This window comes from Saccopteryx leptura, chromosome 3, assembly GCF_036850995.1.
Source record: "Saccopteryx leptura isolate mSacLep1 chromosome 3, mSacLep1_pri_phased_curated, whole genome shotgun sequence".
In the NCBI taxonomy this organism is placed as follows: domain Eukaryota; kingdom Metazoa; phylum Chordata; class Mammalia; order Chiroptera; family Emballonuridae; genus Saccopteryx; species Saccopteryx leptura.
This window is the reverse complement of record NC_089505.1, coordinates 322464523-322478260: the sequence shown is the minus strand read 5'-3', so window position 1 is coordinate 322478260 and position 13738 is coordinate 322464523. Positions and strand designations below refer to the sequence as shown.

General features: G+C 36.4%; 1 non-coding gene across 1 annotated transcript; it reads left to right on the top strand.

Moving 5' to 3' along the window:
- The first annotated feature begins 13392 nt into the window (after nt 1–13392).
- On the top strand, nt 13393–13468 carry TRNAV-AAC (transfer RNA valine (anticodon AAC)). Its single transcript has one exon. It is a non-coding gene; the product is annotated as a tRNA-Val (tRNA).
- Nucleotides 13469–13738: the final 270 nt, after the last annotated feature.

Genomic DNA, 13738 nt, shown 5'->3' with positions numbered 1-13738 from the left:
CTGTAAGTTCTTTGTAAATTTTGAATATTAAACACTTATGAGACATATAAGTAAACATGTTCTTCCATTCAGTAGGTTGTCTTTCTGGGCTCTCTGTTTTGTTCCATTGATCTACATGTCAGTTTTTATGCCAGTATCATGCTGATTTGACTACTATAGCCTTGTAGTATTGATTAATATTAAGTTGTGTGATTCCTCCAACTTTGTTTTTTTCAAGAAAGATCACTCTTGGTATTTGGGGACTTTATGGTTGTATATAAATTTTTGGAATATTTGTTCTAGTTCTGTAAAATTTGCCACAAATATTTTGATAAGAATTGCATTGAATTGGTAGATTGCTTTCGTAATATGGATATTTTAATGCTGTTAATTCTTTCTATCTATGAACATGATATATGCTTCTACCTATTTTGTCTTCTTTAATTTCTTTTCTTCAGTGTCATAATTTTCCTAGTACAGGTATTTTACATCTTTGGTTATATTTATTCTTAGATATTTTATTCTTTTTGAAGCAATTGCAAATGGGTTGTTTCTTAGTTTCCCTTTCTGATAGCTCATTATTGGTCTATAAAAATCTAATTGATTTTTGGAAATGTATTTTGTATCTTGTTACTTTACTGAGTTCACTGATCAGTTTTAGTGGTTATTTGTTGAAATCTACAGAATTCTTTATATACAGTATCTTGTCATCTGAAAATAGTGACAGCTTTACTTCTTTTCCAATTTGGATGCCTTTTATTTTCTCCTCTTTTCTGATGGCTATGGCTAGGATTTCCAGTACTAGATTGAATAGGAGTGGAGTGGTGAAAGTGGACATCCCTGTCTTGTTCCCAGTCTTAAAGAAAACACTTGCTGTTATATATGGCCTTTATTATACTGAAGTATGACCTTTATTAGATTAAGATATGTTCCCTCTAGTTCCCCTATGGTGTGAGTTTTTATCATAAATGGGTGCTTGGTTTTATCAACTGCATTTTCTGCATCTATTAATATAAGCAAGCATTTTTTATCCTTCACTTTGTTTATGAGGTGTATCACATTTATTAATTTGCAAGTATTATATTAACCTTGCATTCTTAAAATAAATCCACTTGATCATGCTTTATGACCTTTTTAATGTTTTGCTGGATCCAGTTTGCTAATATTTTGTTGAGGATTTTAATATTTATAGCTATTAGGAATGTTGACCTATAATTGTCTTTTCTTTCTTTGTAGTGTCTTTTCTGGTTTTGAAATTAGGTTAATGCTGACCTTGTAAAATGAACTTGGAAGTCTTCCCTCGTATTGAAATTTTTAAAAATAGTTTGAGAAGGACAGGTGTTAATCCTGTTTTGAATGTTTGGTAGAATTCATGTGTGAAGCCATCTAGTCCATGACTTTTGTTTGTTAGGAGGTTTGTTTTTTTTTGTTTTTGTTTTTTTTTCTGCTTCAATTTCACTAACTGTAATCTGTCTATTCAGATTCTCTGGTTTTTCCTGATTCAGTTTTAGAAGGTTGTATGTTTCTAGAAATTTATCATTTCATCCAGATATCCAATTTGTTGGCATACTGTTGTTCATAATATTTTCTTGCAATCCTTTGCATTCCTTTGGTATAAGATGTTGCTTCTCCTTTTCTACTACTGATTTTATTTATTTGGGTCCATATATATTTTTTTTATTAAATGAGAAGCAGGGAGGCAGGGAGGTAGGGAGGCAGAGAGATAGACTACCCCATATGCCTCAACCGGGATCTACCCAGTAAGCCCCCTACAAGGCAATGCTCTGCCCATCTGATACCGCTGCTTCATTGCTTGGCAACCAAGCTATTCCAATGCTTGAGGCAAGGCAATAGAGCCATTCTCAGCTCCTGGGGCCAACATGCTCGAAGCATTTAAGCCATGGCTTCAGGAGAGGAAGACAGAGAAAGAGAGAAAGAGAAGGGGATGGAGGTAGAGAAGTAAATGGTCACTTCTCCCGTGTGCCTAGACTGGGAATTGAATCCAAGACTTCCACTCACCTGGCCAACTCTCTATTGCTAAGTCAACTGGGCCAGGGCCCACTTTTTATTTTCCTTGATGAGTCTGATTAAAGGTTTTTCAATCTTATTTGTTTTCACAAACAACCAGCTCTTGGTTTCATTGATCTTTTATATCAGTTTTTTAAACTCTATTTTGTTTATATCTGCTGATATTGATTATTTCTTTCTTCCTACTCACTTTGGGCTTTGATTTTCTTTTTTAAGTTTTTTAAGTATAAAGTTAGACTGTTTATTTGAGATTTCTCTTGTTTCTTCAGATAGGCTTGTAATGCTATTAATTTCCTTCTTAAGGCTGCTTTTTTTGTGTTCCATAGATTTGGGTTACTGTGTTTTCATTTTTATTTGTTTCAAAGTATCATTTGATTTGATCACTTATTTATTGTTTAGTAACATATTATTTAGCTTCTATGTCTTTGTGTGATTTTCAGGTTTTTTTCTTATGATTGATTTCTAGTTTCATATAATTTTTGTTAAAGATACTTGATGTGATTTTAATCTTAAATTTATTAAGACTTGGTTTGTGTCCTAAGATGTTATCTAGCTTAGAAAATGTTATCCATGTACTTGAAAGAAATGTATATTCTACTTCTTTGGGGCAAAATATTCTGAAGATAGCAATAACATCCATATGATCTAGTGTGTCATTTAAGGCCACCATTTTCCTGTTGACTTTTTGTCTGGAAGTCCCATCCGTTAATGTCAATGTGGTGTTAAAATTCCCTACTGTGACTGAATTACTGCTAATCTCTGCTTTATGTTCAAGATTTGTTTTACAGATTTAGATGCTTCTATGTTGGGTAGATAAATGTTTACAAGAATATATCCTCTTGCTGGATTGCTTTCATTATCATGATGTAGTGTCCTTTTTTGTCTCTTACTGTAACCTTTGTTTTATAGTCTATTTCAGTAGATATAAGTATTACTACCCCCACTATTTTTATCATTCTAATTTGTATGGAATATCTTTTCCATCTTTTTACTTTAGTTTTGTGTATCTCTTTTTTTTTTTTGTATTTTTCCAAAGTTAGAAGTGGGGAGGCAGTCAGACAGACTCCCGCATGTGCCTGACCAGGATCCCCTCAGCATGCCCACCAGGGGGTGATGTTCAGCCCCTCTGGGGCATTGCTCTTTTGCAGCCAGAACCATTCTAGCACCTGATGTGAAGGCCATGGAGCCGTCCTCAGCACCCAGGCCAACTTTGCTCCAATGGAGCCTTGGCTGCTGAAGGGGAAGAAAGAGATAGAGAGGAAAGAGAGGGGGAAGTGTGGAGAAGTAGATGGTGCTTCTCCTGTGTGTCCTGACTGGGAATTGAATCCAGGACTTCTACATGCTGGACCAACACTTTACCGCTGAGCCAACTGGCCAGGGCCTAGTTTTTGTGTATCTTTAATCTGCACTAAATCCTTATTTATAGATTATAATTCATTTTAGACAAATGATATGGACTGAATTATATCTCCCCAAAATGTCATATGTTAAAGTCCCAATTCTCAACATTTCTTTAGAGAGGTAAATTTTATGTTTAAATGAGGCTAAATGAGTGAGGCCCTAATTTAATATCACTGGTGTCCTTAAAAAGAAGAGATACCAGGATGTACATGCACAGAGAAGGAGCCATGTGAGGAGACAGTAGTAACTAAGCTATCTCTAACTAAGAAAAGAGGCCTCAGGTAAAACTAAACATGCCAACAGTTTGAACTTGGACTTCCAGCTGTTGTAACTGTGAGAAAAAAATTCTTGTTGTTTCTGATATTTTGCTGTGGTAGCCTGTATGGGCAGTAGTCTTGGCGGTCATTGTCATGGTCATTCACATGCAGGTTCTCATTAGATTTGGACAGATAGTAAAGAAACAGTGGAGCCAAAAAATGGTGGGCCATTCCTTTATTCAAGACTCATACCGACAGGATGAGCAACCCACATAGGGAAAAACACTTCTCTCTTCATTCAGAGCTCAGAAAGCTACTGATACATTATCTAGTTCCACAACCAGGAGAACCTTCTCTGGTTTCTCCTAGAATCAAAGGCCTCACCAATCCCAAAGCCCCTCACCTCTGGTTCCAGCTGCTCCTTCAGTACTCTACCCTTTCTCTCTTTCCCTGTCATCTTGGCTGCTCCCTTTGCTGTCACTCTGAAAACATGGCTGGCTTTGCCCTCTTTCCTTGCCATTTTGGCATCTTTCTCCTTCTTCCTTCTCCTTTTAAAACTTTTCTGGTGCCAAAACCTTTCCTCCAGCACACATTACCATAACAATGGCCCTTCCAAGTAGGAAGATAATTAGCAATTTCACAGATCACATACCTGGCACTGCCCAGCACCATTTTTAACAATTAAAGTGAGCAAACTAAAAAAATACAAGTTTTACAAACTCAATTGCCCAACATAGGCATAGCAAACAAATACAATAACTGTGATGATTTCTTTTGCATTATTATTTTTCTTCAAAAAGAACCTGAACAAACGCTTTCCCATCCTTTTCTATTACTACTCAAAAATTTTAAAACAATATAGAACTCATCCTAGCATTTCTTTTTCTAGCCTGCAGTAGAAGTAAGTAGTGAGCTACTGAAGTGGTGAGAAAGATTTTTACTTTTAAATGGTTTTTAGTATCTTTTTGTACCAGCCCTCAAAAGGAGCAAACCCCATTAGAGCTTTTCTGCAAATAGGTGGGATTACTAAGATTTTGGAAGATTTATTAATTTACTCTCTGTCTGCATATACTCACTGTTTTTCCAGGTTGAGAAGCAAAAGTATTAGCTACTCAAAAACCCTTAGTGTATTTTGTGTATTTCTTTAATATTGTCTTCTCAAAGATAATCAATAATATGAAGTTGTAGCCTTTTCTTTGTAGGAGTACTCTTAGATAGTTCTCATTGTTTTTAAGGTTTGTTATTATTGTTTCTATTTTTCAGTTTCAAAAAAATGAGATGTTGCTTTCTGGCTTCATTTTGTCATTATTTCATTCTGCCCTCTTGCTCCTGAACAGCCACTGAAATAAAAGAAATATGGTAAAAATCTGGTATTCTGCCAGCCTACTTCTTGAAAACTTGAAATCCTATGAGGATTTGGTTCTAGCTGAGGCAAACTTCGAGTGTTCTAAAACTAAGCTTCTATATTTCTGACGGTGATCTGATACCAGTATTATGAGAGCCCTCTCTCCTACTTTATAGCATAACATCAAGAAATGTGTGGCCTTATAAAAACACACTGCTGACCAGCACCAGTAATATAGTTTATCCTGCCATGACTTAAATTTTTTAATTGAAATTAACTGTCCAGAGGTGGCATTGGTGCTAAATAGTGCAATTGTGCCATCTGTTTCAACACCAAAATTGTGGGGATTTCTACATGATATGTTAAAAGATTATTTTAAGAGGTGCACTGTATGATGAAGACTTCTAATATTGCCTCTTTACTGAACGAATTTCATATTTATAAATGCCCTACAGGGACAAAGCTACTGAAATTGCATCATCATCTTCAGAAAAAAAATTAAAAGGACTTGTTTAATATTAATGTAGTGCACAATTACTTTTGAACTCTTGCCAAGGCTGCCAGGATAATATAGGATATGAATGTTCCAGTGTGACTGAAAATTATTTTAATTTACTCAAGCTTCATAGATTTAAACTTGAGGGCAGATTCTTTAGGAGGAACAGGGTATTTGTAAAAGTAGGTGAATATGCCTCAGAATAAAATCTCAGGGTTATAGCACATTAAAGCATCTGAGATCACATGGCCCAGGGGGAGACATTATATAATATTCAAAGGACAAGATGCGTCAGGAGGCTGCAGATTATAGGAAAGTTCAAAAATGGCTATAAGGAAAAGGTTGCCTCAATAGTTCTTTCTCGTGGAGTCCTCACACCTTGCCTTTCTCTTGGTCTTTGTCTTATTCAATTTATCTCTTATTCTCACTATCATTTTCTTGAATTTCAAAAACTAACTTTTTTGTTCCCTATCTCCTTCAAGATTATACCCTATGGACCTTATTTTTTTCCTAAAAGATATATTTCTAAACTAAAAGACATCCATTTTGAGGTGAATTATATATATTCCTTAGTGTTTGAAATAACATATTTTCCTTACACTATATCATGCCATCATGTTTTCATGTTTAATGAGATGTTTTTGCATTAAAATTCCACAAAATTCAAATTATTATCAGACTGTAAAAAGACAGTGTAACATTTAAAATATAAATAGGCAATGGTTAAATGTAAAACTCTGAACTGGCGCTGTTTTATCTTTGTTAATTATCTTTTGGATTATGCAGATAGTATTTTGCACTGGGGGAGCAAAACTTCAGTTTTCTCTGAAGTCCTGCCATCTATTGGATAATTAATGCAATATGAATTTATTCTAACATTAATTAAAAAATAAACCACAAAAGTCTTCTTATTCATAAAATAAAAAATAGGTCTATTCTTTGTAAAATGATATATTTTTTCAAAAATCGTTTCTACAATGAACAAATAAATACAGATTTTTGTCCTAGTAATTAAGTACAATAATTTTTATTAGAAATATTTTGTTTTCATGAAAATTATAAAAAAACTAAAGAACAATTAAATAGGAGCTTGATAAGTAGCATAGACTATAGATATAATATCTAACCAACAAAAAATGTAATAACAATAATAATATTTGTATTATTATTCTCAATTCACGAAAAGGGAAATAGGTCACAGAGAAGTTAACATCCAACAGTATACATAGGGTCACAAACAAAGCCAGGATTTCAGTCCATGTTTGTCTGCTTCCAAAGTTATAGCTCATGCCAACGGAAAAAAAATTGCTTAAAGGCCTTGTAATCTTAGTGGCAGTCAAAATAGTCACTATAAAATATATGTAATTATAAAATGTATTCTTTGGAAGGTTGTGGCTTCTCATTGTATGGCTGGTTAGCTGATATCTTATAATAATTGATGGACACCTATTGAACACAGCCTGTGCAATCACCACATCTACTGTCTTACAATAGTCACATGGGAGTGAGGATGCCCCTCCTTTTAGAAATTAATATTATCAGTTGTGGGAAAAACAACTGAAAAATAAACTTAGTTGTTTCCAAGGTATCTCACTGTTATTATTTTATTTAATACTCATTGCAAGGCAGTGAGGTAATATTATTCCCTGAGAAAATGAAAGTTAAAATTAAGGGACTGAGGCACAGAGCTAGTGTGGCAGAGCTGGACTCTGACTCAGCTTCTTAAACTAATACCTTATATCCTGTCATCAATCAGATGAATGAATAACATTTGACTCTGATTCAAGACAAAAAGGAAGAACTAACTGATAAAATAAACATGAGTGCAACCTTAGGAGAGTGGTTTTGAAAGTAAATCTGCTGCTGCAAAACAAACTATCCCAAATATTTGCAACTCAAACCATATCCATTTTATGTATTCATGACTCCGTGGTTAGGAATTCAGACAAGGCTCAGTAAGGTTTTTCATCCTATTCTATGTGATGTCTTCTGGGACTGGAATGTTTAAAATGTTCCCTTCATTCATTTCTGGTTCCTCAGTTAAGATGGTTCAACTTCTGGGGGCTCATTTGGACCACTTTAGTGAGGTGGTATGTTTAAGGCCTTAGGATCTTTTCATTGGGTATGTTTCTCAGTTCTCTGTGTAGTCTCAGAATGTCTCCTCTCCTCTCCTCTTTTTTTCTCTTCTCTTTCTTTATCTCTCTCTCTCTCTCTCTTCCCCATCTCATTCTCAGTAGCTTCTTCTGTACATGGTCTCACACAGTTTCCTCACATGATCATTTCAGCAAACTTCTTCATGGAAGCTCAAGGTTCTTAAGAGTGTAAAAATGAAAACTTCTAGGTCCTGGCTGATTTTTTCAGTGGGTATAGGGTTGGCCAGGCTTATGGATGTTTTGGGTTTGATTCCAAGTCAGGGCACACAAGAGAAGTAACCACTGCTTCTTTGTCCCTTCCTCTCCCTCTTCTCTTCCTCTTCCCCTCCTGCAGCCAGTGGCTCCGTTGGTTTGAGCATAGGCCCTGGGTGTTTAGGATTGCTCAGTTGGGTCTGAGAGTGTCAGCCTCAGGTATTAAAAATAGCTTGGTTGAATAGAGCATCAGCCCCAGACGGGGGTTGCCAAGTGAATTCTGGTCAGGGTGTATGTGGGAGTCTGTTTTATTATCTTCCTTTCTCTCACTTAAAAAAACAAAAACTTTTAGAATGTAAGAGTAGACAAAATATATGACACAGCATTTTATCTACCATTTCCTTTTGAGTAAATCAGGTCAAAGACCCATCCTGGATTCAAGGGGAAACATGAATACTAAGAGACGTGATTAAAGGTACTGGCTTGACCTGTGGTAGAGCAGTTAATAAAGCATTGACCTGCAACACTGAGGTCACCAGTTCAAAACTCTGGGCTTGCCTGGTCAAGGCACATACGGGAGTTCATGCTTCTTTTTGCTCCTTCCCTCTTACCTCTCTCTTTCTCTTCTCTCTAAAATGAATAAATTAAATAAAGTCTAAATAAATATACTGTTTCAATAGACTACCATAGTCAACACCTTGACCCTGATAATTCATGGCTCTACCTATGATATTTAATATATATATTATAATATATAATATATTATATATTAAATAATATGTATAAATAATATATATATTCTACAATGCATAAATGAATACAGATTTTTGTATTATATATAGTCTTAGTTTTGCTTCTGGCACTGAGCAACTAAAACCTTTGAAGTTTTCTGTGATAAAAGCCATAAAGGTATCTTTTATTATAATAATGAGGTGACATTTGGACTACACCTAAGGCCTGATGTTGATTATCAGTTGAATGCTTGTGATTAGATTTTAGAACTTTTAGTCCCCTCCACTCTGACTCACCTCCAAAGAGGGAAAGGGGCTGAAGATTGAGTTCAGTTACCAATGGTCAATGATTTAATCAATCATGTCTATACAAGGAAGCTTCCATAAAACCCCCAAAGGACTGGGTTTAGAGGACATTCTTGTTGGTTAATACATGCAGATGATGTGAGGATAATACTCAGAGTAGGGCTTGAAAGCACTATTTCCCTTGCCTTATGCATCTTTTCCCATCTGGTCATTCTTATATAATAAACTGATGATCTAAGAAGTAAAATGTTTCTCGGAGTTCTCTGAGCTGCTCCAGTCAATTAATTTCAGATCCAAGGAGGGGACTGTTGGAAACTCTGATCTATAGCTGGTTGGTCAAAAGAACAGGTGACAACTTGCCCTTTCATATAGGGTTTAAAAATGGGGGAGGGGCAGTCTTGAAGAAATGAATCTTTCACCTGTGGGGTCCGATGTTATCTCTAGATAGACAGTGTCAGAACTGAGTTCAATTGTAGGAACTCAGCTACTGTTACATAACTGCTTAGTGTTGTGTTTTAAAAAAATAAATTAAAATTAGTATCAGAATTGCACTACTATATGTATGATACATTCACCCCTATGATGCCTTCCAAATATCTTATTCTATTACAACACAGGATTCAGGTTTTAGGTTCAGAAACTCATGTGCAGATGAGGCTCCTTGAAAACTGTCCCTCTCCATCTGAAGATCTGTGAACTTAAGATTCAAATTATTTCCTTCATTCACCCAACACACACTGTTGAGACAGTAATAGAAAAAACAGATATCTCTAATCAGAAAAAGAGAAAATAAGATGCCCACAGCAGTTATTGATCAATAACAATTCTGAAATTCTGACGGTAACAAATTGCTAGGTCCCTGATTAGGACACAAATCAGTTCTCTGGGAGTGTTTCTCCATAAAACCTTGCCTGCTTTCTCTGAGCCATATTTCTTTTCTGTGAGAAATGGAATATGGAGCAAAATATCTTTCATAGCCTGTGTCAGGGGTTCACTAGACCACTCAGGTTTGGTGATTTACTAGAAGGACATACTGGAATTGGAAGCTGTTACACTCATGGTTATGGTTTATTACAGGATGATACAGATTAAAAACAGCAAAGAGAAAAGGTGCATGGGGCTTGAACTGTTGTGGCACGGTGGATAAAATATTAACCAGGGATGCTGAGGTCCCATGTTCAAAACCCTGAAGTCACCAGCTTGAGTGCAGGGTCATTGCTGGTTTGATTGTAAGATCATGTCACTGGCTTGAGCCCAAAGATTGCTGGCTTGATACCCAAGGTTGCTGACATGAGCCCAAGATAACTGGTTTTAGAGAGAGGTCACTGGCTCAGCTTGAGCCCTTGATCAAGGCACATATGAGAAGCAATCAATGAACAACTAAAATGACACAACTATGAGTTGATGCTTCTCATTTCTCTCTCTCTCTCTCAAAAAAAAAAAAAAGTGTACACGGGATAGTATCCAGGAGAAAGCAGTCATGAGCTTCCAGATGTCTTCTCTCAGTAAATACTACACATAATGCATTTAATTCTCACAGCAACAATGTGTGACAATATGTGTAAAATGTTGCCAACCAAGGAAGCTTACTTGAGCTTTGGTGTCCAGCATTTTTATTGGCGTCAATTATATAGGCACACAGCACCAAAACAATTCAGACTCCAGCCACTTTGAGCAAAAGCAGACAAGAGATATTGGCACATTACTAGAATCTCAGGTCTAGTTCGTCATCATATTGTATGATAGAAATATCTCCCAGAGGGGTGCCACTCAGGTTTGCAAGTTTCTGTTCAGTCTAGTCAGGTTCAAACGCAGGTGTGGTCTTGGAAACATATGCCCTTTCCTTCACCTAGCATAAATAAACTAAAAGACACTACAGTTCCTTGTTTTGAGACTACCCTGAAGCCAAAATGTAATCTTTTTGTACATTTCTCATAGATTTCTACTTAAATGTTTAAAAGAACATAATGTACCACCACTGTGCTGGTTCAAGTTTCCATCAACAATACTTGTCTAGCAAGTGCCTCCACATCAGTCCACTACATTGATATGGAGTAAATTTACATAAGTATAAAAGTAGTGGACTGTTTCAACCACTAGGTGATATAGTTGCTTTCACTCTCAACCTTAATTTTGACAGATGGGTTGAAGACACAATCTAATTCATGAAGACCATAGAAATTTTACTATAAATGTTTAAAGGTAAAGTTCTTGTTTAGGGATTATCTGTGCTTCCAGCACCACAATTGTAGCCTTTCTGATCTCGAAAGGCTGAGATGGTGTGGGGAAGAATTGTGTACATGTACCAACATCCTTTCCCACAACCATTTTCTCTTATCTTCCAGAAAAGTACCATTCCAAACATGTTTACCATTCTGTTGCATTCAAAACCATATAGACTGTTCGTAAATTAGTCATTTCCAAAACTGTTTTAGTGAAGTTCTTCAAAAAGTTGCTAATATCAGTAATGTTATGGCTTTGCTACCATTCACCATGTAAACTACTTTCTTGGTGATCAAAGGTGGCAGAAGTATTATCTGTTGTTCTAGCATAAAATTTTCCTCAATAGTGGCCCTGAGACTAGCAGTGGCTGGGGCAAACTTCACAGCTAAGTCCCCAGGCTGCTAGCTCAGGTGGGAGAGACAAGGCAGAGATTCCTGGAAAACTAACTGAGGCTCCCATTGTCAGAGCCTCCAAGCCCTAAGAAACCCCACCTACCAACAGGACTGAAGCCCAGCCTATGTCATTGCCACAGCAACACAACAGCAAACTTCTGCTCAAGAGCCCCATGGGGGCAAAAACTGTAATACAGCGCCACCTGCTGAAAAAAAAGAAAAAGCTATCTCTCAAAACCAGGGGAAAATCATATTTTTTATATAACTATTTTTTTCCAATTTGGTCAATTTATCTTCTTTCCTTTTTATTCTTTCCTTTCCGTTTTGAACTTCATTATCCATAGTTGTTACATTTTTCATTCTTGTTTTTTTAATGAGAGTTTTATTTCAAAATCCTTTATTTTCTCTCTCTTTTTTCTTTTTCTCTCATGTGATCATCACTTATCAACAAATTATTTTATTTTGGATTTATATTTTTCTTTGTGGCATTTTGCATGTTTTTGACTTCACTTTGTATGTTTTTGTCACTTTTTCTCAGTTCCTGCTCCCAGTTCTCTGTAGTTTTGTTCCACTTATCATTATACAATTTTCATTTTTTCACTGTATATTTTCAATTTCTATTTTATTTTTTAATAATCTCTTAATAGTATTATTAACAATACCATTCTGAAATGCCATTAAGAAATAGGAAATCAAATATCAAGGATACAAAAGACAAAGATGTAGCTCAGATAGATGATAAAAAACCTCTAGAAAAAAAGTATCAGTTGTTTAAAAACCTTAGAGTTAAATGACAGAGAATTAAAAATTAAAGTTCTAAAAATACTCAGAGAAATACAAGAAAGCATTGAAAGGCAATTTACAGAGCTCAAAAAACAAGTTAATGAACAAAAAAAACACTTCACCAAAAATTGAAACTATAAAAAGGAACCAAACAGAGATAAAAAAAACTCAATACAGGAACTGAAAAATGAGATAACAAGCTTAGCTAATAGAACAGGCCAGAATGAAGAGAGAATTAGTGACATAGAAGAAAGGCAACTAGAAATAATACAGAGAGAAGAGGAGAGAGACACAGAAATTAAAAAAAAAAAAAGAAAGCCCTACAGAAATTGTCTGACTCCATCAGAGAGAGCAACATAAGAATAATGTGTATATCAGAAAAAGAAGAGAGAGAAAATAGAATGGAGAACATATCAAAGAAATAATTGATGAGAATTTCCCAAGCCTGTGGAAAGAATTAGAGCCTAGAATCCAAAAAGCAAATAGAACACCAAATTACCTTAACCCAAACAGACCTACTCCATGACACATCATAAGGAAATTATCACAAACCAATGACAAAGAAAAAATCCTCAAGGCAGCCAGGGAAAAGAAGAATACAACATATAAAGGAAGGTCCATTAGGCTATCATCAGATTTCTCAGCAGAAACTCTACAAGCCAGAAGAGAGTGGACCCCAATATTTAAAGTACTGACAGGGAGAAACTTCCAGCCAAGAATATTATATCCATCAAAGCTATCCTTCAAATACAAAGGGGAAATAAAAACATACAAAGACTTAGAAAAGATGAGGGAATTTATCTCCAGAAAACCTCCTCTTCAGGAAATACTAAATAGGGTTATCCAACCAGATACAAAGAACAGAACAAAACAAAATTACAAGTAAAAGCTCAAACAAGATCAAAATAAAAACAAGATTATCTGTGACAACAAAAGCAAAAAGAGGAGAAGACAAAGCTTTACAGTAGAAAAGAAGGATGGAGTGCAGAAGCACTCATGAGATAATGTACAACAATGAATATGATATATATCCTTTTTATTACCTAATGGTAACCACCCTTGAAAACACCACTACAGAAACACATGGCTTAAAAAAAGAAGAAACAGCCCTGGCCGGTTGGCTCAGCGGTAGAGCGTCGGCCTAACGTGCAGAGGACCCGGGTTCGATTCCCGGCCAGGGCACACAGGAGAAGCGCCCATTTGCTTCTCCACCCCTCCGCCGCGCTTTCCTCTCTGTCTCTCTCTTCCCCTCCCGCAGCCAAGGCTCCATTGGAGCAAAGATGGCCCGGGCGCTGGGGATGGCTCTGTGGCCTCTGCCTCAGGCGCTAGAGTGGCTCTGGTCGCAACATAGCGACGCCCAGGATGGGCAGAGCATCGCCCCCTGGTGGGCAGAGCGTCGCCCCTGGTGGGCGTGCCGGGTGGATCCTGGTCGGGCGCATGCGGGAGTCTGTC